The sequence below is a fragment of the Alligator mississippiensis genome, chromosome 3 (assembly GCF_030867095.1).
Source record: "Alligator mississippiensis isolate rAllMis1 chromosome 3, rAllMis1, whole genome shotgun sequence".
Taxonomy (NCBI): domain Eukaryota; kingdom Metazoa; phylum Chordata; order Crocodylia; family Alligatoridae; genus Alligator; species Alligator mississippiensis.
The window spans coordinates 119,270,729-119,297,187 of NC_081826.1; the positions used below are offsets into that span (position 1 = coordinate 119,270,729).

The 26,459-nt window shown below is 45.4% G+C and overlaps 1 long non-coding RNA gene across 1 annotated transcript; it reads right to left on the minus strand.

Moving 5' to 3' along the window:
• Nucleotides 1–1,768: 1,768 nt before the first annotated feature.
• On the minus strand, nt 1,769–26,125 carry LOC109283833 (uncharacterized). The gene is made up of 3 exons (XR_009460494.1): nt 25,991–26,125; nt 3,295–3,380; nt 1,769–1,904 (listed from the first exon to the last, which is right to left on the minus strand). It is a non-coding gene; the product is annotated as an uncharacterized LOC109283833 (long non-coding RNA).
• Nucleotides 26,126–26,459: the final 334 nt, after the last annotated feature.

A 26,459-nucleotide genomic window follows, 5' to 3' on the forward strand; every position in this document is an offset into this window, starting at 1 on the left:
TGGTCCATGCTGGGGCCAGACCAGAAAGGCTGGGGGGCCACCGTGAGGAACACCCAAGAGCTGAGGGCCTGGGGTGGGCCAGGGCTCATAGCCAAAGGTCCCAGGGAGGGACCACACCCGGAAGGGGGAAGCGGTTCAGGGAGCTATGCTGCCTAGTATGAAGGTGGATGAGACCGCCTGAGGAGAGGAATCCAGGTGGGGTTCAATGAGGAGGATTCTGGGGCCCAGTGTGGGGCCAGTGATATTGATAACATCTGGATGTCATCTGCAAGTCTTGAGCTGCAGTGTAGGGGAGGAACGGAGCCACAGATAGCACCCTCTGGCATCAGGGCAGGAAATGGGCAGCCTTCCGCTTAACTTGCATCAATTAATTAATTACCAACAAGGCATGGTGGGCAAGAAGGCGGGCGGTTAGCCTAGAAACAGGTGGGCGGGCCACTGGGAAATCGGCCCTGCGAAGGCCCCCTGTTACAAAACACCTATGAAAAACTTCCCTCAAAATCTTCTCATGCAAGACCTTCAGTAAGCACCCAGCCCATGAAGATTCATTTCCCACCCCGCACTTTGAGGGAGTGATTTTGGAAACATCAGGGAAGCAATCCTGAGGTTTTCCATTTGTTTTGTGTGTTGATTAGTTTCCAGGTAGTGTGTCCATACATTTATGGTCTCTTCTGCATTGAATTTTTTTTTCTGTCAAATTAGTCTCCCCCACACTTCAAGCTCATCAATATGACAGAAATTGGGGGGGGGGGGGTGTTGTTTGGAGTGAGCTGATCTGCACACAGCCAGTCTTATGTATGACCAGACTCCTAAAAACAGTAGGGATGAGAATGCAAGAGAAAAGGCAAGAACTTAGGAGATAAAGAGGTAACTTATTAATCTAAAAAAGTAGGATCTTTTTCTGGACACTGCTGGGTTTTTCCTAAATTTGTTTCCCTTTGTCCTGCTCTTCCAACTATTTGTCTGCTCTGAAGAGGAGGCTCAACTTCAGCAGACTAACACATTCAAATGTAGAGCAGAACAGAGAGAGAGAAACTTGGGTTAAGGCATAAGACCTTCACAACTAAACTTCAGAGAAAACAGCACTAGCTCCAGTTACCTGAAATGTAAGTGGACGCTTTGTTTTATCATGTCTGTACAGAAGGAGTTCCAAGATCCTCTTGACCATTATTTCTCAATGATGGCTAGATTTATTCATGAAATATAATGTTGCTTTTGTTGTGTTTGCCATGTTGCTCCATTAAGTTATATTTTTCATAGAAATTTTAAAACATAGAAACTAGAGAGAAACTGAAACTGAAATCATAATTGACTGAAGTTGAGTTTGTACAACCATTCACAATTAAGATTTATGGTATCAAAAAGCATTTAAACAAAAAGATCCTGATGGTGCCATCAGATCGGAGGGGGGACAAATGTTTGCCTGTAGGGATCTGAGTGTCAAGTCTTATAAAAACAAAAAATGATCCCCAGCTGTGCCCATCACTGTCAGAAAAAGGAATTATAACATAATAAATATTTGGTCCATTCCTGCTCTCATTGAATTTCCTGCAAAAATCTCATTGACTTCAAAAGTAGAAAGAACTAGGCCCATTAAAAGGTCCCATACACGGAAGCCCTGAATCACGGGAATTTTTACTCTTTCCCACAGCCTTTTTTGCGCACACAGTCTCCCATATCCTCTGTCAAATCACTTGCTTTAAAGAAAAAGGAGGGGAAATAGCCAAGGAAACTGATAACAAATTAGTCAGTGAAGTTGTTCCTTTTTTTATTTAAAAAAAAAAAAATTTAAAGTGGTGGTAACCTCTTATGTTTGTATGCTTCTTGAGATGAAATCCTGACAAAACTCCTGTCAACTTCAACAAGGCTGGATTTCTGTCTGTTGCTGATACATCCTTACCAAACTAAAAGATAAACATAGAAGGAACTAGGAAAGAATTAAAAAATGTATGGGAAGCATGCAGCATAGTTAAGAACGTAACAATTTGTTTGCTTGAAAAGTTTGACTGACCTTGATTCATTTCTAACAAATGGTTTCTTTGGCCTCAATCCTGTGTGGTTACATGCATACTTAACTTGAGGCACGTGAGTAATCCCATATCAGTGAAATGGCATACTTGTATGTCTAATGTTAAGTATGTATATGAGTATTGGCAGGATTGGGACCTTGAACTACAACATACATTTCAACAGTATTTCAGAATGATTGTAGAACATTACTTGTTGCAAGTCCGCTTATAGGGGGGAGCTTTCTTAAAATCTATCTTCTGAATGAAAGGTGCAACTCTTTGACAAAGAAAAGAATAGAAAAGCAAACTTGCTTCAGAGAACTAAATAAACTAGAGCAAATTCTCTTTCCTAAATGTTGTTGTTTAGTTTCAATAATTTTTGTTGTGTTAAGCCTTTACGTGTCAAACAAAGAAACCATTGTTTCTCAGCTCTGAAAATGTGTGACCTGTAGTGAAAAAAATACCTTGCGATCTGACTGCTGGAGGCAGTGTGTGCCATCAAGTCAGTCAGACCAGGATTTCTTTCTTGTTATGAAAGAATTTGTTGCATGAAGACACCCGTTCACAAAAAAGGAAAGCACTTTAATATGAGCTGATCTTGAAGTCAGTAGAAATTAGGCATTTGCCTAATATTAAGCAAATGCTTCCAAGCTTTCTTGAATAAGGACCAAAATGAATCTGTGTTGCTGGATTAGTTGAGGAAGACTATGGTGAACCAGGCTTGCAAACATGTTACTCTTAGCTATGACCCATAAATATTCTCTGGGTGCCTCAAGCAAGTTTGCCAGGAATTATGGGTTAAAGCCAAGATCTTGGAGAGGGTAAAAGTGAATGCACAGCACTGAAATGTGATCTCTTTTATGTTACTCTTTTGTATGAAGAAACAAAAAAACTGTTTTGTTTGGCATTTTTATGAACAAAGTCATGAATAGCACACTTCTAATTTCTTTTATAAGGTTATATACAAATTAACAGTTTGAAAGTTACAGCTTAGCAGTTTTTCATATCATGCAAATTGGGCAATCTATCGCAATAATAAAATGGGAATTTTTATGCTGGCACACTTCTGAGTATTCAACAGAAATGGGGAAAGATGGGGAAAACACATAATATATCTTAGAAGTGGTAATGTCCTGTTATTGTTTAAAAAAAAAAACTGCTGGGACCTCATTAGTGACTATGAAAACATAATCTGTGAGTACTGTGAGGCAATAAATCTACTGTGTCCAAGGAAGAGAAGCTGGGGGCGGGAGAAAGAGAGAGCAAGAGCAATGTGTGTATTTACCTTTTTTTTTCCCAGCTATGAGTTAGTAATTTCCATATCTTCTTGCCAAACAGCTTCCAGAAACTGTTAGTGAATTCAATAGTCTGCTAATGAATGATAAGATAATTAGTCTGTATTCAGGAATACAGGAGACAAATAGTTATTTACATATCAGAATGCCCTTTTTCTTTCTGTTTTTTTGGTTTACACTTTTTAGGCCACAATCTCAGCTAAGGATTTTTCCCTTAATGTCACAAAGCTGGATTGATCTATGCTGCTTTCTGGAGCATGCTTTTCACAGATGAACATCTTTCACAGCTTTAGATAAAAAACATAGGGCCTTACAATATTTAAAATAATAGTCATAGGTTGAAAGGTAAATATTTTTAATAATTATATTTAAATATCTTCATATTTACATCCCATATTTGCAAGATTTAGATTAAAACTCTAAAATAGCTTGTACTATATACCAATCAGTTCTTGTTCTATGAATGATACTCAATAACACTATTAAGCCCCAAATTATTTTTAACCTACAGATATAGTGCAACCGTGGTGTAGGCTAGTGCAAATCCATTGGCACTGGAAATGTAAACAGTTGCACAGTGGATGAATTTGGCTCTATATATGCAAAGATCACTTTGCCCATCATTAAAATGTGGTTGCTTCTACTGCAGAAAAGCAGCAGTGCCAGGAAGACATTTTTTTTAAGCAGGGAAAGTACAAGATAATATAGTTAATGGAAATGGCCTGTAGGAAGTAAGACCGTACAGTAATTATATAGGTGGAAATTTATTTAGGGCTTTGGGGCTATCCAACATGCATTTATGAGAAGTGCTGTGAAGTCTGTAATGTCCACAAGAGGCAGACCAAACAAGTGGAAACTACTTATTGTCATGAAAATTACAGATTGGCTTCACATATAATCCCACTTTTTCTTACTATGGGATTCTCTGCTCCAGTCTTGTTTTCCATATTTAGCACTATATAGGGCATCTCATTAAAAATAAACTCCCACTTCCCACTTTGAAGAAGAAAGTAGGTGGTTTTTGGAGGTATGCACCCTTCAGGTTGTCTCAGTAATTAATAAAAGGAATTACCCATTTATCACAGAGATGTAGGATGGGAACAACTGCAGAAGTATCCTACTATATAGCATTATTGACTACATAGTAGATCAGGGTTTACAGCTTGACACCTCTGTAACTCATACATACACAGGCACTGAGGAATTTATGGCTGCGCCCTAAATGTAGTAAATACAGTAAGTAATAATAGCATGTTTCAAGGACTTTAGGCCAGGTACATTACACATAAACTGGTATAAGTGATCGTAAACTGATCTAAACCCGTAACCATACAGAAATTTGGGGTATATAGATAGACCAGGATCCACATTTTTAAGTCTAAGACAGAACTGGGTCTGTCTTAGAAGTGAACTGAAGTGAAAGTAATTCACTTTTTAGGATTTTAGTAGAGTCAGATAATTGTTCAAAACTATCTCAGCTCCTTTTATAGAGCCTAGATAAAACTAACCTTTCACTTTTAACACAATTCTATTTTCTCTTGAAAACTTCTACTTGTGTGGTATGGCCAAATACTGTCAGATTCTACAATACAAAGAGACAACAGAAAAAAATGGCAACTGAACACGCATGCTAGCCTCACCCAATCTGTGAGGTGAATATCACAAGGGACTGTATTGCTCCTGTCTTACAAGGAAAAGAATAAAATGATGGTTGGGGATGAAGAACAAGCTGTCATTCCTCAATTAAATTAAATGTATAGCGTAAGATTTTTCTCAGAAAAATCAGTGCCATACTTAACTTCGCTAAGTTCTCATGGCTCATTAAAAAGGAGAATTCATACATTATTTTCTACCCTAACAATCCCACTCAGGTGATATGTTAACAAAAATGCCTTCCAGATTGTCATGATAGCCAAGTTCCAATTCATTAGTTCCCCAAACTAGGCTAAGTACAGACATTCAAAAATCCTGAGGCAGAAGTGACTAACTTTAAGCACTCAAAGTTAGGTCAGGAGTGAACAGAACGAACATTCACCCTTGGTGGGGAGGGGAGTATGCACGCTGCCTGCAGTGGTCAAGGTCAGCAGGTTGGGTCAGCCTTCCAATAGGCTGTCTCTGTTCCCCTACCCCCTCAGCCCCTCCACCACCACTGATAGCCAACCACTGGCAGGGGGGCAGGACTGGGAGCTGGCCATCTGGGCCAGGCATTGGGGGAGGGGGGACAGAGAGGGGAGGCCCCCACTATGTGGCCTTCCCCAGCAGTGCAGTCACACACACACCCTTGAGACATGCCATGCATGGCCCAGAACTGGGCAGCTCCTCAGTCAGCAAATGCACTAGGACAAGGGCAGGTATGGCTAGGAAGCGCAGTGAGCTATGGGTGGGTAGGGCTGTCCTGCACCTCCAGGAGTTGGGATAGGGCAGGGGCAAAGCAATGAGACCTGGTTCCAAGGATGCCGAGTCCCTCCATGCAGACAGCACTCTGCTGCCACCCACCTTGCAGTGCCATCTGGGCACCTGGCTCTGCCCCACGCTACCCTGCCCCACCACTTACCCAGTAAGGAGTCCCACAGCCACACCAGGAACACTCCCCATGGGGAAGGAGCTCTTTACTCAGTGCACCACTCCTTGGGGACCCCTGCCTTGGCTGTGACTCAAGTCGGTGCCCCTTGGGGTGGTCCTGCTAGCCCTGGGTAGGGGGCAGGAACAAGGGCTGGGGCCAGCACCTCATGAAGCAGAAGTCACTGCAGGGGGGCCATCCACCCCCAAGTCACTGCCTTGCATGTCAGTGGCCCACAGAGTGGGTGAACTCAGAGATGGCCAGGCACAGCAGGATAGATTAAGGCAGGGCAGGGCAGAGTTGTGAAGCAGGCAGCAGCAGAGAGCTATCTGCATGGAACGGTTCATCATCCTTTGAGCCAGATCCCATTGCTTTGCCCCCACCTCGCCCCTGCCCCCACCCCATGCCCCTGGAGGTGTGCATCAATGACAGCCCTGACCCTGCGTACCTGCAGCCCACTGTGCTTCTCAGCAATGCCTGCCCCTGTCCCACTGCCTCTGTCAGCCAGGAGCTGCCCAGCTTTGGGCCATGCCTGGCATGTCTTGGGGGCATGTGTGGCTACAGCCAGGCTCAGATACCCACAATGCCCTGTCCTCAGCATCACATGGAGGGTCTGCCTGCTAGGCCAAGCCAGGGTCCCGGGTTACAGGTACCTTGGTGTCACTGGTGTCTTGGCTGCAGCCCCTGTCCTATCCCACCCATGTCCCACTCCCCCATGCTCCCTGCCCTGCTGACAGGACCCCCAGATTCAAGCCAGCATTTCTGGAGGGGGCTGTGTGGTAGGGGTTCCCTCCCCCATCCTGCCACCATAACAGCAACTGGCAGGGCACAGCCGAACACAGGCTGTTCGGCTGTGCCCTGCCAGTTGAGAGGAAACTAGTGGGGGAGCCTGCAAAGCAGGCTGGGATGTTGGTGGACTGCAATTTAACTTGCACCAGCAGGGGATGTAGTACAGAAGTTCGACAGACCGGTCTAGCCTAAACTAATTAAGTCTGATACCATATCAATCTAGTTCTGTCTTAGACCAGAATCTACCATTTTTAAATCGGTCTATGTGCCCCAAATTTCTGTATGGTTATGGGTTTAGACCAGTTTACGATCACTTATGCCAGTTTAAGTTTAATGTACCTAGCCATAAAGTCCTTGAAACATGTTATTATTACTTAATGTATTTATTACATTAGGGGGCAGCCAGGAATTCAGCTTCCCTCTGTAACTGAGAACACTTTGCAGGAAGCGTTCTGAGTTACAACAATCCCCCTGACCAAACAGAAGTGCACTGTTGGTTCCAGGGGGGAAGGGAATCTGGCTGCTGGCCAAGAGCCTGCAGTTGATTTCCCTTAGCAACAACAGTCCCTCCTTTCTCCCAGCCTGTCCCTGTTTCAGAATGGGAGCAGAGCAAAAAGGAGGAGAAGGAGCTCATTCTAGGGGTTCCCGAGCCAGCACTAGAGGGTGGGCTGGGTGAATTGGACACCCCCTGCCCAAGGTGGGGGGTCTCCAATGTACCCACCCTACCCCAACCTCCAGTAGGGGCTAAAAAAAACCCATACCAAACTCCCTCCACTCCCTTCCCCCCCTCCTATTCTGAAAACAGGCTGGCAGGCAGTGCAAACAGAAGTTACAGAAGATGCTCTGTTTTGAAACATCTTCATCTGACCCCTCATGCAGTGTGGGTTCAGATTTTCACCCAATCAACCATTTTTGAAGCAGTTTGGAACCATGAACTTGAGTTTACTAATGGCTATAGACCACTTTCTGTGGCCAGAATGGGTGAAAATTGTCACTTCTGTCTGTGCCCTTTGTGTCCCAAGTGAGAGACACTAGAGATTCTTTTGTAATGAATCTGAAAAATCATCTTCTTGATTTTACAGAAGTTTGAAACTATCTAATGATCAGTAAAGTGCTCTGAATTTGATTATAAACTATGCTTCCAAGGCCACTAGGGTGGCTCCATTGTCTTGAAAGAGTTATTCTAAACTTACAACAAACTACAAAGATCAGAAACCACTCCTGAGCAAGAACTGAAAAAACTCAAGCTCTACAATAGGATCCAGTCTTTCAGAGATGTTCATCGTCCTGAACTTCTTTTGAAGTATTAGATCCCCATGTTTGGCATCCCAAGAACCAAAGAACCCAAAATTAATGGATCTGATTAAAAATATTAGGCTAAGAACTTTTTTCCATACATTTCATTGTCTTTTATCTTGTCCTTTTATCTTGTCCTTGTTCTAACTTCAGTTCTTTAAATCAACATCAATCCTATGGACAGTTTCTTCTTCTGTGGCCAATAATAGAAACTTTTTAGCTCCCAACTAAAAGAGAAGAGAGCTCCAGCATTAGACCATAATGCAGAAAGAGCCAACAGCAACAAAAATGAAAGACAAAACTAACCATGTCCAATCAAAAGTCATCTCCACCATCACATCCCATTTGTCTGGCGGAAGAGATTGTCAGATGTGATTTACTATAATCGGGAATCAAGTTCTTGCCTTGAAAGATATCACCAATTTTATAATGGATCTAACAGAACTATATGTTAACAAGGTCTGTATTAATTTATATTTTGTAGATACAAAAAGCCAACAGACAATCAGTGAGCTCCTGCTGAGCTGTATCTTCAAGAACAATTATGGCATTGTGTTAGACTAGATCTCAAAGTCAATAGAGAAATAAAACGTTGACATTTATGCCCAAGGGTAAGCAGCTTCCTTCTCCTACTGAAGGAACCTTCTCCTACTCCACAAGCAGCCACAAATGTCCAACTAACCTGTATCATGCGTGCATGAATGAATGATTACCAAGCAGATATAATAATAGTTACCAGTCTGGACAAAGGCTTGTACGCATGAATAATCACACTGCTTTACAAAAATGAGGCTTCTTGCCAGAAACGCCTACTCTTTACATCATATGTCTGATAAGATGGAGAAAATGAGTAGTGTGACCTTTAGAAACCAGTGTCACAAAAACATCTTGCTTTTTTTTCAGTCTGACCAGAAGTGTAAAGTAGCTAGCTGACTTTTTAAAACAAGATCAAAACAAGTATAGATAAATAATGTTTTGATAGAGATCTCAGTCCATCTGGTAAATGGCAAGAAACGGGTAAATATGAAACAAGTCAAGGAAAAATAATAATATATGCCATATCTACATGTTATGAATATGATTAGCTACATCCTTACAAGATCTCTGGCTGAATTGTCTAGTATTTGAGTTTTTGGAGGGGAGAAGGAATGGTTTTTAATTTGTTTGCCTGTCTCTTTTTTTTTAATCTAATGTTTTAAATAACTGTCCATAAAGTGTGGTGAGAAAACCAAATGACTGTTTCTTTTTGTATGAGACTGTGGTTGGTTACTGTCTGGGGATTGGCAGTATTGTCAAGAACTCCTCAGTCAGTCATGGTGCAGCTGAGATTTGCAAAGCCAATTAAGGAAGCTGAATACTCGATTCCCATTAATTTTAGTGGGACTATTCATCTGTGCCTTCTAGACTGCTTGGAAAGACCCAGCCCACATGTACATTACTCCACAGTTAACCATAGCATACTAATGGGCACACGTAATATTTAAATTCCTCTAATCTAGATTCATTTACTAAATTGAGTCTTTTTAATATGGGGGTGAGGACTGTTGACTTTATAATTCCAACTTCTATGTTAATTTATTCTATCCCTTGGTCAGAAAATAAAAAGATGGTGGCATTTTGCTTTTTCTAGTTGTGATTTATAATCTTATAATCAATTTATGGGCAATAGAGTAATTATAGAACCCGTTGTCTGTAAGTCAGAGACAATAAATCTACAATATTGAAAAGCGTTGCCAGAAATTTGAGCAAAAAGCCATCTGAGTGGAACTGGAAAGTTGGTCCAAAGATTAAAGATATTAGTTAGACCTTTGTGCCAGTTAATAACTTCATCAATCAATCAGAGTTCTTGGAGTAAATGAACATTCCTGATGACTGCCAGAGTTTTCAATCCATCTTCTGGCCATGCCCAGGTGCATATGTGCTGAATCTGCCATTTTAGCCTCAGATTCAAAGACCTTAAAATATTCCTTGTGCATCAGTATTGTCATTAGTATACTAGGGGTGGGCAAGAGGGGAGCAAGTCCCAGGTGCTGACATAGAGAAAGAGCCTTCAAGTTCTCCTCCACTCCCCTCCTCCCCTCCACTCAGTGTTTTCCAAACCTTGCAGGCCCTACATTGTGCCCTCCTAATAATCACCTTCACCTGCTGTTCCATCCCTGGGGCTGCCCTGCAGCTATGCAGTACTCTTAACTCTTTCTCTGTACCTCCTTCCATAGCATCCCATCCCAGCTGCTCTGTCACTTGTCCTTGCCACTAAATTTGTAAATTGCCTCTTAGTATACATTGAAGCAGCAGAGAGAGTGAGAGGGGAAGACAAGAGGGACTTTCCTGCTGCAGGAGCAGATAGAGGTGACCATTAAAGAGGCATTTGGAAAAAGCTGGCCCAGGGCACAAACAAGCAGGTAGAGGTGGTAATTAATGCCCACCAGCTTTACCCAAGGGTGCAGATCTTAGGGCCTCATTAACATTCCACAGATTTAACACATATTATGTAATATTAAAGTTAAAACATGTTATGAGCAGTTGCACAGTAAAGTTTACTAGGGCTGTGTGAAGTTTTGGTCCCTGATTTGATTTGGCGGAGATTCGGCCCACTTCAGTGGCTGAATCTCCAAATTCGAATCAAATCAGGAGACCTTTTAATCTCTCCAAATCAATTTGGAACCCTCCGAATTGATTTGGAAAGATTCAGAAACATTCGGTGATTCAGACATAGACACAGCTTTCAATGTTTTTTCTACATACCTCAAGGTAGCAGGCTGCTCATGAATGCAGTGATGGTGGGGCGGATGGAGCATCCCACAGGAGCATGGGGGGGTGGGTCCCCAGCACACTCAGCAGCAGACCCAGAAGTGAACCAGAAGCACTTCTGGTCCACTTCCAAGTCTGCCAGGGAGCATGCAGTTGGCTCCCCCTCCCCCCCCCCAACCCCCTGGCTCGGTGACTAGTGCTTCCTGGGTCTGGATCCCCCCACGGCTGATCACTGAGCCAGGAGGGCATGGTGGGTGGGGCAGCATGCTCGGTGGCAGACCCAGAAGCGGACCAAAAGTACTTCCGGTCCACTTCTGGGTTCACCGCTGAGCATGTGGGGTCCTTGCGCTCCTGTGGGATGCTCCATCGACCCCACCATCACAGCATTCACAAACCACACCTGGTACCTCAACACATGTAAGAAAAACATTTAAAGCTGTATGTATGGCTGAATCACTGATTCTCTGAATCAGCATTGAATCTTCAGATTTGGATTCAGCCAAATCGAATCAGGGACAGTGATCTGAATCAACTAATCGAATCACTGTCCCTGATTCAGGCCAAATCTGAATCGAATATGGTCTGTTTTGCACATCCCTAATATTTTCTATAATCTCTCATATGCATAGCCCATGCTCTGCCACTACAGGTCCCATAAACAGGTGTCCTGGCATGCTTTTCTGGCACACCTTGTTCACATATTTCTGACAGTGGCGGAAAATTTCTGAGCACAGAGGAAAGTACTGATTTGCTGACCATCTCGCTGAGGATATGAATTCCAATCCCTTCTTGGCCAGTGAGGAAGAGATCTTCAGCCCCTCCCTGATCAATTGTCCCAACTGGGATAGTGTCTCTAGCAGATTCCTGGAGAATGGCAAGTGGCAGAACCAAGCAAATCATTGCCTTAGCTGCTATAATCCACAGGCACTCTGTGCTTCGGTGACACAAGCTCCTGGCCTGGGTGAGGCACTACTTTGAGGACTGTTATCATGGACATCAGACTGACCCACTTGCAAAAGACACAACATGATGCTATCCAAACCAAAGCACTGTCGGCCTGGTATTAAATGCCACCTCAATGCTGCTGGGCACTGCTAGTGAGCACTGACTGGTGGGATAAACTCATGCTTGAAACTTGGGACTTGCCATGGAATATTCATAGACTTTTGTGCTGAGTTGTGTTCTTACTGTAGTACAGTGACATCAGGCTTCTATGCCTCATGCCTGTCAAAAGACACATGGCTCTGGTGATTTGGAAGTTGATGCACGCTAACAGCATCTGTTTCATCACCAAGCAATTCAGAGTAGGGTGAACAATGACCTATTGAGGAGCTGGGACCTCAGTTCATTGGGTCAGGGATCTTGCACAAGGTCAACACCAGATTTGAACAGATGGGCTTCCTTAATTGCATGAGGGCCATTGATGAGACCCACATACCCATTCTATGCCCTCTTCATCATGCCTTAGATTATATAAACAGTAATGGGTTCTTCTCAGTTATACTCTAGGCAGTTGTGGACCATGGGAATGCTTCACTAATATCAAGTTTTGGTGGTTGAGTCACCTACCATGTATTCAGGAACTCTAGTTTCCTGGAGAGAATAAAGTGTCAGGCTTTACCCCAGGGCTCACCCTTTAGAATCATAGAAATCATAAAATCATAGAAAATTATGGTTGGAAGGGACCTCAAGAGGTCCTCTAGTCCAACCCCCTTTTCAAAGCAGGACCATCCCCAACTACATCATTCCAGTCAGGACTTTGTCGAGCCCAGCTTTAAAAACCTCCAAGGATGGAGATTCCACCACCTCTCTAGGTAACCCTTTCCAGTGCTTCACCACCCTCCTAGTGAGGGAGTTTTTCCTATCCAACCTAAATTTCCCTTGCTGCAACTTGAGCCCAATGCTTCTTCTCTGTCATCCATGTTCTGCTCCTTGTACTCCAGATTCGGGCATTGAATGCAAAGTACAGTTCCTAATCAAGATTCAAAGGACCAGCATCTAAAGTCAGGCTGTAATTTATTAACTCCTGCACTCACAACATAGTAAATAAGAAGTCAGCCACAATGCAAAACACTAATATTGAGACCTAAAGGCCCCTCAGTAAGACAGAAATTTACCTCAGGCTATAATGGGTGCACCTTTTTCTAAACCCTATGGGAAAAGAAAGGGAGCAGCCTTGAGGAACAGTCCCAGAACTATTTCTCTCATGTTTATTTTTGTAACATGTAGACCTGAGGGAAGAAACTGTTGACCGATGGCTTTCTATCAGGATGGATAAAAATCAACAATTTAAAAAAATATATATCAGATTTTTTCTAATTTAAAAGATTTTTTTATTTAATCATATTTTTTTGTTAAGATGCTTATTAAATTTTAATTTAGATACGTTAGACTCAAAGATATCATCATGGAATAATAGAGGTGCACTGATACATCGGTGCCATATTGGATTCGCACCGATATAGGTAAAATTGACAGTACCGACAACCGGCTTTTTTTGTCTGATATGGCCGATAACGTTCCCGATAAATGTCATTGTGCATGTGTGCAGCTGCAGCACAGCATGCAGACAGCTAGGAGCACAGCCCAGCAGTATGGAGAGCAGCTGGGTTCAGCTGGCAAGTCTGTTGTGAGGGAAGGGGCATTGGGGGCAGGGGAAGAGGAGCAGATCACAGCCCCAGCGGTGGGGGAGGGAGTGGGACTGGGGCTGAGGCGGGTGGGGTTGGGGCAGGGGCAGGTGCTGCACACCTGGGGCAGGTGCGGGACAGAGCCATGAGCAGCTCATGTGAGGGGCATGCAGCGTGGGGGGGGCCTTTTATATTTGAGGCATGGGGGGGCCTTTATATTTGAGTTGACTAGCCATCCTCCCCCTTGATCATCTGGGACCTGGCCTACTGACTTCTCCCCTGGCTTATGAACCCATACACTGGATAACTGGACCCCAGGAAGGAGTTCTTCAAAATTACAAGTCGAGCAGCTGTCAGATGGTGGTGGAGTGTGCCTCTGGGTGCTTAAAGGCATGCTGGCCATCCCTGAGGATCTTGAATTCAGGCTGAGGGACATTCCCAGTTTTGTGGCCACTGACTAGATCCTCCAAAATTTATTTGAGGTGAAGAGTGAAGCCTTCCAGAAAACTGGGACAGCTCCAGATGGACGCACAGAGGAGGAAGCCCCTGGCATTTGGACAGTGGATGAGCTGAAGTGGTGCTCCCAGCCGAGTATCCTGAACATAACCACCAGCAGGCCATTCCAATTAGGGATGCCTTGTCTGACTACTCTCTGGGACAATGTTCTGCCAGGCAGGAGGAGGTACAAGGAGGCCTCTGAGTGACTGTGAACCCTTCATTCACTACAGTGCACCTTTAATAGTGTGTCATCTGCTTTTTCAGAACATCTCAGTAAATATCTTTCATGTTAATCATTGGATTTGACACTCCCAGACCCCCAAAAACATTACCAATCACCCTTTCCCCAGTGTTGATGAAACTTACTAAGAGCTGGCATGGTGTTGTTTCTTACTGCTCAATGAGGGTCTCACTCAAGTTGTCCCCACCTTGTGTGTCCTGAGTCAGGGTCAGAGTAGTCACAGCTTTGCTGGAGAACGAGTCCATGGTTTAAGCATGCTTATGCTTCTCCACAGCTATTTCAGGAGAAGGCAGCAGAGAGGCAAAGCCATTGGTGTTTTTGTCACCATTATGCTGCCCCAGACCTATGAGTGTGCAGTGCAGAGTGTGGCAGGGAGCAACAATATGGTCCTCCTTGAGGATTCTGGATAGCTCCTAGTGGTAGGGGACCATGCTCCTCTCAGCACAGGAGACCTTGGCATCCATTTCCCAAAAGTACTGTGACATCAGGCACTTTTAGTGTGGGTCTCAGCCAGTTCCATTGGTGCCCCCAAGGCACCATCTGGGCTGCAATGCATTTGTAGACCACTTGGTGTTGTTGGCTGCCCTTCATGCCCCTGGTAGCAGTAGCAATGGTTCTCTCTACTTCTCAGATCATGATTAGGTTCAACACCCCATCACAATTCTAGTTCAATTCCTGCATGCTAGGATCTGAGGAGGGCATTCTCTGGTGCAGTTTGGTTCACAAAGCTAGCTGACTGCTGTTCACACCAGAGTGCTTGAGAAAGTGATGGGCCTCAGCAAACCTTGAGAGTGTCAATGGTTGCTTGAGGAGGTGCCATGTGGGCCGGGTTCACACCCTGACGGGGCAGCTGGGAGTGTCACTTTGGGGTTGGTACCACCCCCATCGGGGCATGTATCACCCCCCCTGGGCAGTAGAGTTCTGGTAGGTGGATAGACCACCCCATAGAGCTAGAGTGGGGGGCTAGGAGTGGTGCAGCCTGGGATCCTGGAGGATTGCAGATTGCTATATATCTCTGTGGAGTAGTCCAATGATAGTTGAGCATATGTTACTTAATACCATCCAGAAATACTCCTCACATGAAAAGTCATAACTTTGCTATGATACTACCACACTTAGCACATCTTTTACTGCTTAAATGCGCAGTTGCTTCCATCTGAAGTACATCAAACACATACTAAGTATAACATGCGACATGGCCCTGGCTGTCTTTACCTTTGCTTATTGTTGTTTTAGGCTGTTGACTGTACTAATGATTTAAAGAAATAGTCTTCCCTGCTATCATTGCAAATCAGATGCTTCACTGAAGTCAGTGGAATTCTACCAGTGTGTAAAATAAATGAGCGTAGGGAAGCACAGAAGCTCCCATGATTCTGGCACTCATCAAATATTGGCATTATAGGTGACTTAAAAAGCTGTTCAGATTCCTGAGGAGACTGAGACTTCTGGACTGAAAGAGGTGACCCAGAAGGACTGTACACACTTCAGAAGAATATGGAAAACACCATGTAACTCCCCTTTACACTGAGAAGAACACCTCATGGTCTCAGTCCCATGAAGATATATGACCTGAGCTGCCATCAGGAAGTCCTGTCACATACTGTCCTCTCCCCAGACTTACTGAGGATTCTACATTGGATTGGTGCTGCAAGCAGCAGATAGTGGTGACTGGTGACCAAGACCCCCATGCTGCATGATGCTCCACATAGACAGGCTCCTGAACCTGCTTGGAATACCAACTAAGTCAGCTGTGCCTGTCCAAATAGAACAATTTACAGATTTGGGGCCCGGGTTTCTACAAGTTTGCAGGTACCATTTTTAAGTTAAAGTCTCTGGAGTGATCTGTTTTTAGCATTTGTTAAAAATAATAATAAAAAAAAATGTGGCAAAGCCCTCTGCACTTCCTAATATCAATGTGCATTCTATTTGCAGAGTACATAGTTGGTAGAAAGCCCATATTCCTGGCCTTTAGCAAAAGGAAGAATTTCAATTGCTCCATAACTTTACAGAATTGGGAGGCACTATGGGCAAGAGCAAAGGGTTGTCCTGGTCCATACATGGGGGTAACAATTGCACAACTAAATGAAAACCACACACATGTTATAGGGGGAAAACAGTATACAACTAATACAAACTGTCAGGGGATGCAGTGGCACAGATGCAACCCCCTTTCAGTTGATGACACCACAGAAGCAGCAACTAGGGACTTTTTTTATGTCCCTGAATTGGGTATGAATCCTCTCCTCCCCACATGCTCCGCAGTACCTTCCCTCTCCTCCCCTTCTCTCCCCGCTATCCCTGTGCACCACTGTCACTGTCTTTGGAACTAGGGACAGACATTACACATAAACTGGTTTAAGTGATCAGAAACTGGTTTTAACCTGTAACAAAACAGATGTTCAGTGCACATAAACCAGTTTGAGAATGGCTGAAACCGGTTTGAGATAAACCTGGTTGAATGTAGTATCAGGATTAACTGATTTGGTTCAAACCATTTTATGCCATGTCTGTCCCAGACATTTAAGATCAAGCAGACACCCCCGGCATCCTGGTATGCTCTCTGGGCTGGGCAGGGCTCTCTGCTCCACAGGAGGCCTGGCTCTCCCCTTGGCTTCCTGGCTCCAGCTCCAGAGACTGTGGGCTGCTTCCCCCTCCCCTCACCAGTCCCTGGTAAGCAGGAATTCTCCCCTCCCCTCTGCCTTGCAGAGAGGTGTCTGTGTATTATCTAGCAGACCACATGCTGGCTACAGTCTGTGCTGAATCAACAGGCAGAATCAACAAGTAGCTGGTAACGTCCCTCTATTGTTTTCTTAACTGGGTGATAAACACTGCTATCAATTCCCTGCTGAGCTAATCAGAGTGTTCTGCCAGAACCTGGCCACATCCCCATCAGCTCCATATTGTGGAAGGAAGGGAGGGCTGCTCTAGCACCCCCCAGCTTCTAGCCTGAGCCACTGCAGGCATGTACCTGCATTTCTGGGATGTCTGTCCTGTTAAAACTGATTTAGCATAGCCAGGTTATACTAACCTGCAAAGATTGAATCAATTCAGGCTCAAGCTTTTTGAATGTCTGTCCCTACGCTGTCTGCCCTGGGTGGGGAGAGCAGAGGGAGGCTCCAGACCTGCTTCTGTCTATGCCAGCTGGGCTCTGTGGAGAGCTGGGCTCAGTGACAGACAGGTTTCCGCTCTGTGTCTGCTACACTGTATGTTCCCTGACAACTGGGGAGCAGGCATCGAAGCAGGGAAGCTGCCTGTTCCTGCCACTGCTGCTGCAGTCCCTCATCCAGCGTGGATCCACACGCAGTCTGGCTTGAGCAGGACAAGAGCAGCTCTAGAATCTCTCTCAAACCCTGAACCCAGAGTCACCCCTGCTGAAGACAGCAGCAGTGGTGGTCAAAGGATGGGGGAAATGGGAGGGGACATTCATGACTGGGAAGGAACAGGGAAGGGAAGATTCTTACCTGATGGAGGGACCCTGTCTTCTGGTCCCATGGTGCTGGAGGAGCTGGCAGGAGAGAGGGTACTGGGAGCGAGAGGTGCAGCGCCGGTCAGTGCTCCCACACCTCCCTTTGCAATGTCCTGGATCCACCCCTGCCAACTGTTTGGTTTTTTTTCCCTTAATTCCTCTGTTGTTATAATCTTCAGGCATTAGCATTATCTTGCAAATAGCACAATGCTAATACCTAGGTCCAACTTCAAAATGTAGTTGAAAATGAACAGCCCATATGCAGGGGGGGAGTTTAGCTGCATTCTTTTCTTTTTTTTTTATTGCCAAAAATCCCAAAGTGGGCGATTATATAAAGGGAAGGGGAGAGGATTTCTTCCCACCTCTATTCTGATGCTAGAAAAGAAAGAAGGAAGGAGAGAATGGGCTAAAATCACCAAATCATTTCAATGTTCTGTACTTCACTTTCTGGTCCTACTTGATTGAATATGCAGAAACCAATACAGCTGCAGCAGAACCCAAAACTCAGCTACTTTTTTCCATTATTAACCCTGAAGTCTTTTCATTTTGAAAGGATTATTCTTACTGAACTTTGGAATGTCAACCAGCATTACTAAATCTGCACACGTATTGCAAATAATACTCATAAGCATTTGTATATATAAAAGTCAGGAACTTGTTATAATGATAAATGGGTACCCCTTCTTTACTTGCTTTACCCAAACATTTCTGGGACTGAAATGTCATTAAAAGGAAAATCAGTAGAAAGAGAAAATTCACACAAATTGTTAAGACATGTGCATGCATACCAGAAGTGTGGTCTTGAAAGCTATCTTAGTTTGGGAGTCATTTAGTTTTGCCACATGCAAAATGGGAGATAGAGGAAGGGATAACCAACCGCCTGCCCTCCCTCAACCCCAAATATCACATAACTCTAACAATCCAATCAAACCATGCAATGAAGTGAATTATAAAGCAATAGTCACCATAACTTGTTTGGAATAACCATAGAATGAGACATTAATATAAACCATGTACCTAATCATTAATATAGACCATTTATATTGAAATCTTTGGCTAATTCATGCAAACTATGGCTAATAGTTTTGCCCACTCTAACCATGATTGCTTATTGTATCCTTCACCCAACTTTGACCTTTGCCTATGATGTCACCATCAATATTGTCAGTCCATGAATACCAACAATTAAAAATATTCAGAAACTTAATTTGTATTCATTTACTCTTGACACAAGGCACTACCATTATTTCTGCTTAGGCAAGCATCTTTACTCCATTATGGCCCTAATTATGCCAGGCACTTGAGCATCTGCTTAACTTTAAATATGTTCTTAATCCCACCTGACTTCAATGAATTAAAGTGCTCCTCTGAAATGGGGTTTTAGGCCCAGATCCAAAAAGGTATCTAAACTCTCACTGAAATCCATGGGAAGTAACTCACCTAAACACTTAATAGAATCTGACTCTTAGTCTTCTGCTACATTTCTTATAGCCAGCAAACAAAGCTACTCCATTTTTATCTCTTGCAGCCCTCATAACGCACTAAAGATGATTCATTGCAAGCATAAGAATGCATTATCTGTGGTCTAAGCCAAAATGTATCCATATTACATAGCGTTTTTGCCATGTTATCCCTATTCTTCCTGTTCTCATTATGAAAAACATACAAAATGATTGTGACATTCCTCTACCACTCATTTCCTCTCTATGCTAATTGAAAATGACTCAAATACCCAGTGAAGTGCCTGTGTGTCAGAGCTATAATTAAGCTTGCCTAAACGTTTCCATTCTGAGGGCCCAGTTTCAGTTATTCATAACTTTCTTAAACTTTCACCTTTTTGATTGAACTTTTTCTATAGCTGGTTTCTTTCCAAGAGTCACTATTTTTGGAAAGTCTGAGCATGAGTTGAGTGAAAATAAAAGTCCACTTTTCCCCATTATTAAAAAAAAAAACCCTGACAACTTGCTACCATCTTTAGAACAGACATAACTGTCAAATGTTTTCAGGTAGAAAGCTGAAATTTGGCAAAGAGATGTTCCCTAAAGAGAAAGAGTGCCTTTCAGTGTCATCCTGGAAATTGATTTTGATTTATCCAATTTATGTGGGCTTAAAGATTTAAAGGTCACTTACATGGAATTGTTTTGCAGTAATGATACCTGATTTCTCTTTTTCATGACTAAATCACAAAGTAGTTTGCAGAGGAGGCCAGTATCATTGTCCCTATTTTATCAACCAGCAGGCTTTTGTCAGAGTTAGGAGTGAAGCCCAGGCTTCCTGAGATCTGGTCCAGTGGTCTGTCCCCCTGGGTTCCAGCTTACCAAGCGCTCTAAATGGAAGTGTAATGCACTGCATGTATACACATCTTGTGCCAGTAGAAATTTTCATATGTAGTTAAAAGAAAATCTTCAAAAATGTTCAACAAATATTATATGTAACAGGCAAGGTCATGAGAAGAGTTTTATTTAGTCACCGTAGTGAAAACATAACTTAGATAATGTGTAATGCACAGAACAAAAGTTCCTTCACTGAATGGTTAGCATACAATTTGGTGCTGGAAGTAGTGTGGCAGCTTTCATAATCTGTTCTAATGAGTCGTTACAAATAATAATCTCACACCTGTTTTGTTCACTTAGTATTATTCAGTCTGAATATTGTATAACAGTTTGAAGGCCTGCAATTGAAAACTCTCTAGTAGGCCTCACCAGGCAGGCAGGAATTAACACAAGGGGGTTATTTTCTCGTATTGGGTTCTTGGATCTTAGCTTTCTTAGTTTTCTTTGAAAATCCCATCAAAGGTTTAAAGTGCATTTAAATTTAAATAGATGAGAAGTTTCATTGCTGCCAATAGAATTACTCATGTGCGTAAGGTCAGGTGCTGGATTGGGACCTTGGTACATACTGTATTTACTTGAATAGATGATGGTCCTGACTATAAAATGAACCCCAATAGTTAGTTTTTATACATGTAAAATTTATAAGTTTGTTATAATTTTCCAGGTATAGAATCTAATTATTGGAGGTTCGCCCTGAATTTGTCCCCCTCCTACTGCTACAGCAAGGAAAATAAATCTAGGAGTCAGATTGCTGTCTGCTTCCCCCCCAAATTTTGCCTTGGCAGCCCTTCCTCCCTCTCCTTACTGTTAGACCCTGCTCTCCCTGAGCACATGGAATTGAAAAGCAAATTTGAAAACAATGATCTTGAAATTAGGTCAAAAGGTGGAAATGAACCATGCTCGCCCTATTCTTTCCAGTAGCTCTCCTACCTGGGGCATAGGGAAAGCATCAAACTGCGTTATGGCGTTTAATTTGCAGAAATCAATGCATAGCCGCTACGTCCTATCTGCCTTTGGGACCATTACTATAGGGATGCACCACGGGCTTTGAGATTCCCTGATAATCCCTTGTTTTAACATCTTTTGTATCTCTTCTTTTACCACCGAATATCGGTGATACGGTATTTGCCTCCACCTTTCTCTGACTATTGCTCCCTTGGGCATTACAATCTTATGGACCATGCCTTGGGCTCTCCCCGGTATTTTGCTAAATATATTGGCAAAATCTCGCACCAGTCAGGCCAACTGTCCCTTCTGTTCAGTCGTTAAGTCTCAGCCTATAGATATCTCACGCCCTGCTGGTTCATCTTGGAGCCAACCCAGTTCCTCCCTCTCGGACACTGGCATGGCTAAGAATCCTTCTGGCTCCCACCACTGCTTTAGCAAAGTAACTTGCTAGATTTGCTTTTCCCGCTGGTGGCCAGGCCTCAGGACTTCATAATCGACTGGGCCCACCCTTCGAACAATCTGGAACGGTCCTTGCCAGCAGGTCAAGAACTTACTCGTGGAGCTGGGGAGTAGCACCAGTACTTTCTTTCCTACTTGAAACTCCTGTCCGACAGTAGTCTCGTCAAACTGCTGTTTCTGCCGCTCTTGGGCTTTCCTTAAATTATTCCCTGCCATTTGGTTTGCCTTACGCAGGCACTCCCTTAAGGCCTGCACATACTGGGAGGAAGGGGCTCCTTCCCCTTCTGTTCTTTCCCATCTTTCTCGAACCACATCCAGTAGGCCCCGAGGGGTATGCCCAAAAACTAGTTTGAATGGGGCGAAGCCCAGCGATGTTTGGGGGGGCTTCCCTATTGCAAACAAAAGTGGGGGAATCAGCAGATCCCACCGTTAGGGGTCTTCTTGCATACACCACTGGAGCATGGCATTAAGGGTCTCACTGAAATGCTCCATGAGCCTGTTCGTTTGCGGGTGATATACTGAAGTGCATAGGTGTTTTATATGCCGGACCTGACAGAGACCCCCCATCACATGCAACATAAAATTTGTGCCCTTGTCCATGACAATCTCCTGAGGGAGTCCTGCCCAGGAGATCCATTTGAGGAGTTCCTCCGCTACCTGAGGACCCATGACCGACCACAATGGGACAGCCTCCGGGTAACAAGTTGCATAATCAACCAACACTAGTATAAACTGGTGGCTGGTAGAGGACTTGGGCAATGGGCCTATAATGTCCAGGGCCACCCATGAAAAGGGGTTTCTGACAACCAGCATGGGTTGCAAAGGGGCCTTGGGGGGCTTTCTTAGGTTTACCCGTTGGCAGTCAGGACAAGTGGTGCAGAATTGCTCCACATCCCGATGGAGATGCAGCCAGAAAAATCTTCCCATTAGCCAGGCTACTGTCTTCTCTCAGCCCAGGTGTCCCCCAAGGGGGTTTGTATAGGCCAGCCGTAACAGGTGTATCTAATAGTCTTGGGGCACCAGGATCTGGGCTACTGGATCCTCTCCTTCCTGTCCCTTTGTAACACAGTACAGGAGCCCCTCCTCACCTCACAATGGGGTAGCTGGTCGCACAGCTCTGGCCGCACCATTTGCTGGTCCTGTCTAGTGATTTCTGTTTCCCAGAAGGCTCGGAACGTCAGCTCTTCTTGTTGTGCCTCCTGAAACTGAGCCCCACTAGTGAGGGACTCCAGATCCCAAAGGGCTCCTTCTGCTTCCCCTTGGTCTTCATTGGCTCCTTCTCCTAGGAGTCCTAGGTGCCAGTCTTCCCTGGTCCTTTTGTCTTCCAGGATCTCATAAATCCTCGGCCAATCCCAGCCTAGGATCATCTGGTAAAGTAGACCTACCACAATCCCCACAGGCATCTTTCTCGTGACCCCTTGCACGGTCACCAGGACTCTCAGTCTAGAATAGGTGGAGGTTTGTCCGTGCAGGCAGAGCATCGTAATAGGGTTCACTTGGGTTCCTTCATCACCTGATATCAACCCATCCCTGACTAGCGTCTGATCATACCCAGTGTGTAAGATAGCGCAGATGGCTCATCCTGCCACCACTGCCATCACCATTGGTTTGTCTCTTTGGGTGGCTTCTGCGGTGCTTCCTAGGCTACAGTCCATCATATCCACTGGGGATGTATCTCAGGGCATGTGGTGGCTGCCTCAGCTATCCCGTCGTCCCTCCATCTCCTGACCAATGAGCCATGGGTTTGCCGGGCATTCCCTCAAGAAATGACCCCTTCTTCCACATCAGAAGCACATTGATCCTTACAACAGGGCTCAGATGGGGGCTCTACTATCCCGGTCCCCCTGTCTCTCATTAGGTTTAGTATTCCCGGACATTCCCACCTGGTTTTGGGGTAGTTCATTCTGGGCACAGTCATAGTCTTCCACCAGCTGAGGCACCTCTTGGGATGTTTTGGGGCAGTGGCAGCATACCCACCTCTGGGTATTCTCCTCTAAGTCTACTAGGAACTATTCTAGTAGGGAAGCGTCCATGATCTCTTCCCTAGATGCTCGGGCAGGTTGTATCCACCGCTCTTGAAGGTCTTTCAACTTCTGTAGGAGGATCCAGGGAGCTTCCTTCTTCTTCTTGACTCAGAACATTTGTCAGTAGCGCTCTGGGGTAATATCCAGGCAATACAGGATTTGTTACTTTACTCGATAATAATCCTGTGCTGTGAGTCATGAGAGAGTCCTGTAGGCTGCTTGGGCAGGGCCCACCAGCAGCACCCCCACTTTGGCAGCCCACTGGGACTTACCTAAACCTGCAGCTATGGCCGCCTGCTCAAAGCCCTCTAAAAACACTTCAGGGTCGTCCTCCGCCGTCATCTTCAGATTCCTGAGGTCCATCCCCCTATGACTTATCAACTCCTGCTGCTTCATCATTTGTTCATCTTGGGCCAACCTCCTGTTGTCTTGCTGTAGTTTCTGCTGCTGGATCTGGGCCACGAGATTCAAGGTCTGCTGCATGGCCTCCATCCTGACTAGTGGCCCTGCCTGGGCTTCCATCTGTGGGGCTGACTCTGGACCGGGTTTTAAATTCCCAGCCAATGCACCACTTTGTTGCTTGAAGGTGTTATATGGCTTCAGCCTTCTCTTACTGGACGCCTTGCCCCCAAGCGATGTCAGGGTGGGGTTCGAGCTCGGATGTCACCTGGTATGGGTGCTGCCCAAACTCACCTGCCACAACTTTTATGTTCTGACTGGGGAGGCAGTTCCCATCAGGTAGCTCCTCCAACCCGAGGATGAAGGTGCCTCAGTCCCTGCTCTTGCTTTGTGGGGCTCCAAACCTCCCCTTTACCCCACACTTATCACATCTACAGCTAGAATTGATACTATCTTCTATTGGCATCTGCTTTGGATGGCTCTTCCTCCTCACTCAGCTTGTCCACCCCTGATCTGGGTCAGGCCATCCCGGTCAGTCTGCCCTTCACTGTAGCCAGTTCCTTGGCTTCAGGCTGACTCGTGTATCTGGGCAGGCCGTCTCAGGCCAGCTAGAGCTTTCAACAAAACTCAACAACCATATTTTCACTGGGGGGACCCCCTGGGATCTTGCCTCCCAATGTCCTTTTCAGAGTCCAACATAAAGGAGAAACTTAGAAGAGTAAATAAGGGACCCACGCATCCCAGCGCCCCGGGTAACTATGGGGGTACACTGCTGCTACATGCCTTACCCTGGCCCGGCCTCTCAATTTGGCTGGCCCTGGCCCCCGGACAACCTGGTGTTGTTCCTGGTCTTCTCCGGGTTGGAAGAGTGCATAGTTCCCACGCAGGGTTGCTTGTGCCCCCACTGTCATGCCCCCGCTGTGGGGTACCTGCTCCTGCTGGTGCCTTCCGCCTCCTGTGCCAGGGCCCTCGGCTTCCCTCCTCTTGCCTGCAGCTGGGGAATCCTCCTTCTGGCTGCTTGTGTGTCTGGGTCACCATCTGTTCTTCCCTCCGCTGGCGTCCCTGGATCAGTGCTTTCCTCTTCCTCCAGCAGTATCTCTAGGTCGGCATCCTCCTCTTCCTTCCCCAGTAGCTCTGGTCAGTGTCTTCTTTCTTTCCCAGCATCTCTGGGTCAGCATCCTCTTCTTTCTTCCCCAGCATCTCTGGGTCGGTGTCCTCTCCCCCCGCCGTTTGCTGCCCAGCTGCTTTTCTGGCTACCATTTGAGCAGCCTGCAGCTTCTGGAGGCTCCGCCCCTTCCCCCACCGATACTCAGCTGCAGGCAGGTCTGGAACTGTGGGGCCGCCACCTGCATTTCCTCCAGGCTGCTGCTCTCTGAGATCCCTAAGGTGAGTCCCGGGGTGCATGGGGTGGGGGTCCAGGACCCCTTAGAGGGGCTTCCATTGCCCCTCTCACAGCAATCATTTAAAATAAGGACACAGCCATAACTCCTGAAAGGTGGGGTATGGATTTCCAGGCATTTTGTTTTAAGCACTGGAATTTGTAACCTTATTAATGTACTTTTAATGTAATTTGTTATATGTAATTTCCTGATTTTTTTAATCAAACTGAAAAACAGAAATTATATCATGTTGTATCATACCGATAGCTATACAGACTGTAACAGTAGGACAGTCAGGGTCGCCGTGCTCTCCCCTGCCGTCTCCTTTACCATGTCAAGTTGCCGATTAGCACCCTCTGATTCTAGCCCACCACGATTTTGATCTTATATTTTATAGGGAGGCTGCCCTTCGTCTGCTTGTCCACAGTTCTCCTGCTATCTCTAGTTCCTCTCCAGTATTGAGTATCCTGTACACTTCCACCTCATGGGCTATGCGTGGCTCCAACCACCCCTGTACCACGCCCCAAGCCTTGCAGATGTGCCTGACATTGTTAGGTCTCTCTCTCACGGCGCCCTCTCTAGTGCTCGGGCTCTCTGCAGTCCCGTCTCTCTGTCCAGGTCCCTCTCAGTAATGCCACCCTCTCTCAGGACTCACCACACCCGTACTGGGGCTTCTCAGCAACGCCCCCTTCTCTGGGGCTTCTCAGCTGCCCTTCTCTGGGGCTGGGGTCTGTGCACCCCGAATACTGCACCCTTGCTGGCGCTGGGGTTCCCACACTGCTGTGGGCCCCTATGAGGCCTCCTCCAACCCCTAATAGCCTCACCCAAACCACCAGCAACAAAAGCAACACAAACACAAACCCCTGGACTATAACACAAACAGAAGCTGCCCAGCTATAATCACACTCAAGCCTACCAGGGTTTCTTCTTCCCTCAGCAGTGTCAGACGTTGCTCCTGCCTCCGGCTTCATCTTTCTTTCATGACCAAGAGCTCTTTCTTCCTTGGCTGCTGGTAGGGAACTGCCTCTTGGCCTCCTGCCTGTGATTTACATAGGAGCCAGGCCCTGCCCCTTCCTTCAACTGGCTAGGCAGGTGGGGATCATTAGTTCCCTCCAGTTACCTCAGCAACCGGCACCTGAGGAGTTATCCCGGCTCTCTCAGTAGCAGGCACCTTAGTGCCCTGCTACACAGACCATCAGCAGGGCTGGGACCCTATAGGGTAGATCTTGGCTACTTGAGCTAATGCAGTAACTGAGAGCAGTAGTAGGATGTTGTTATCCCCTATGCAGATAAATAACAGTGAGTGGCAGGTAGGGAGGGGGCAAGCAGTTGGCTATTCCACAGATATTTGCTGCCACCGGAGGAACTATGGAGATAAGAGGCTC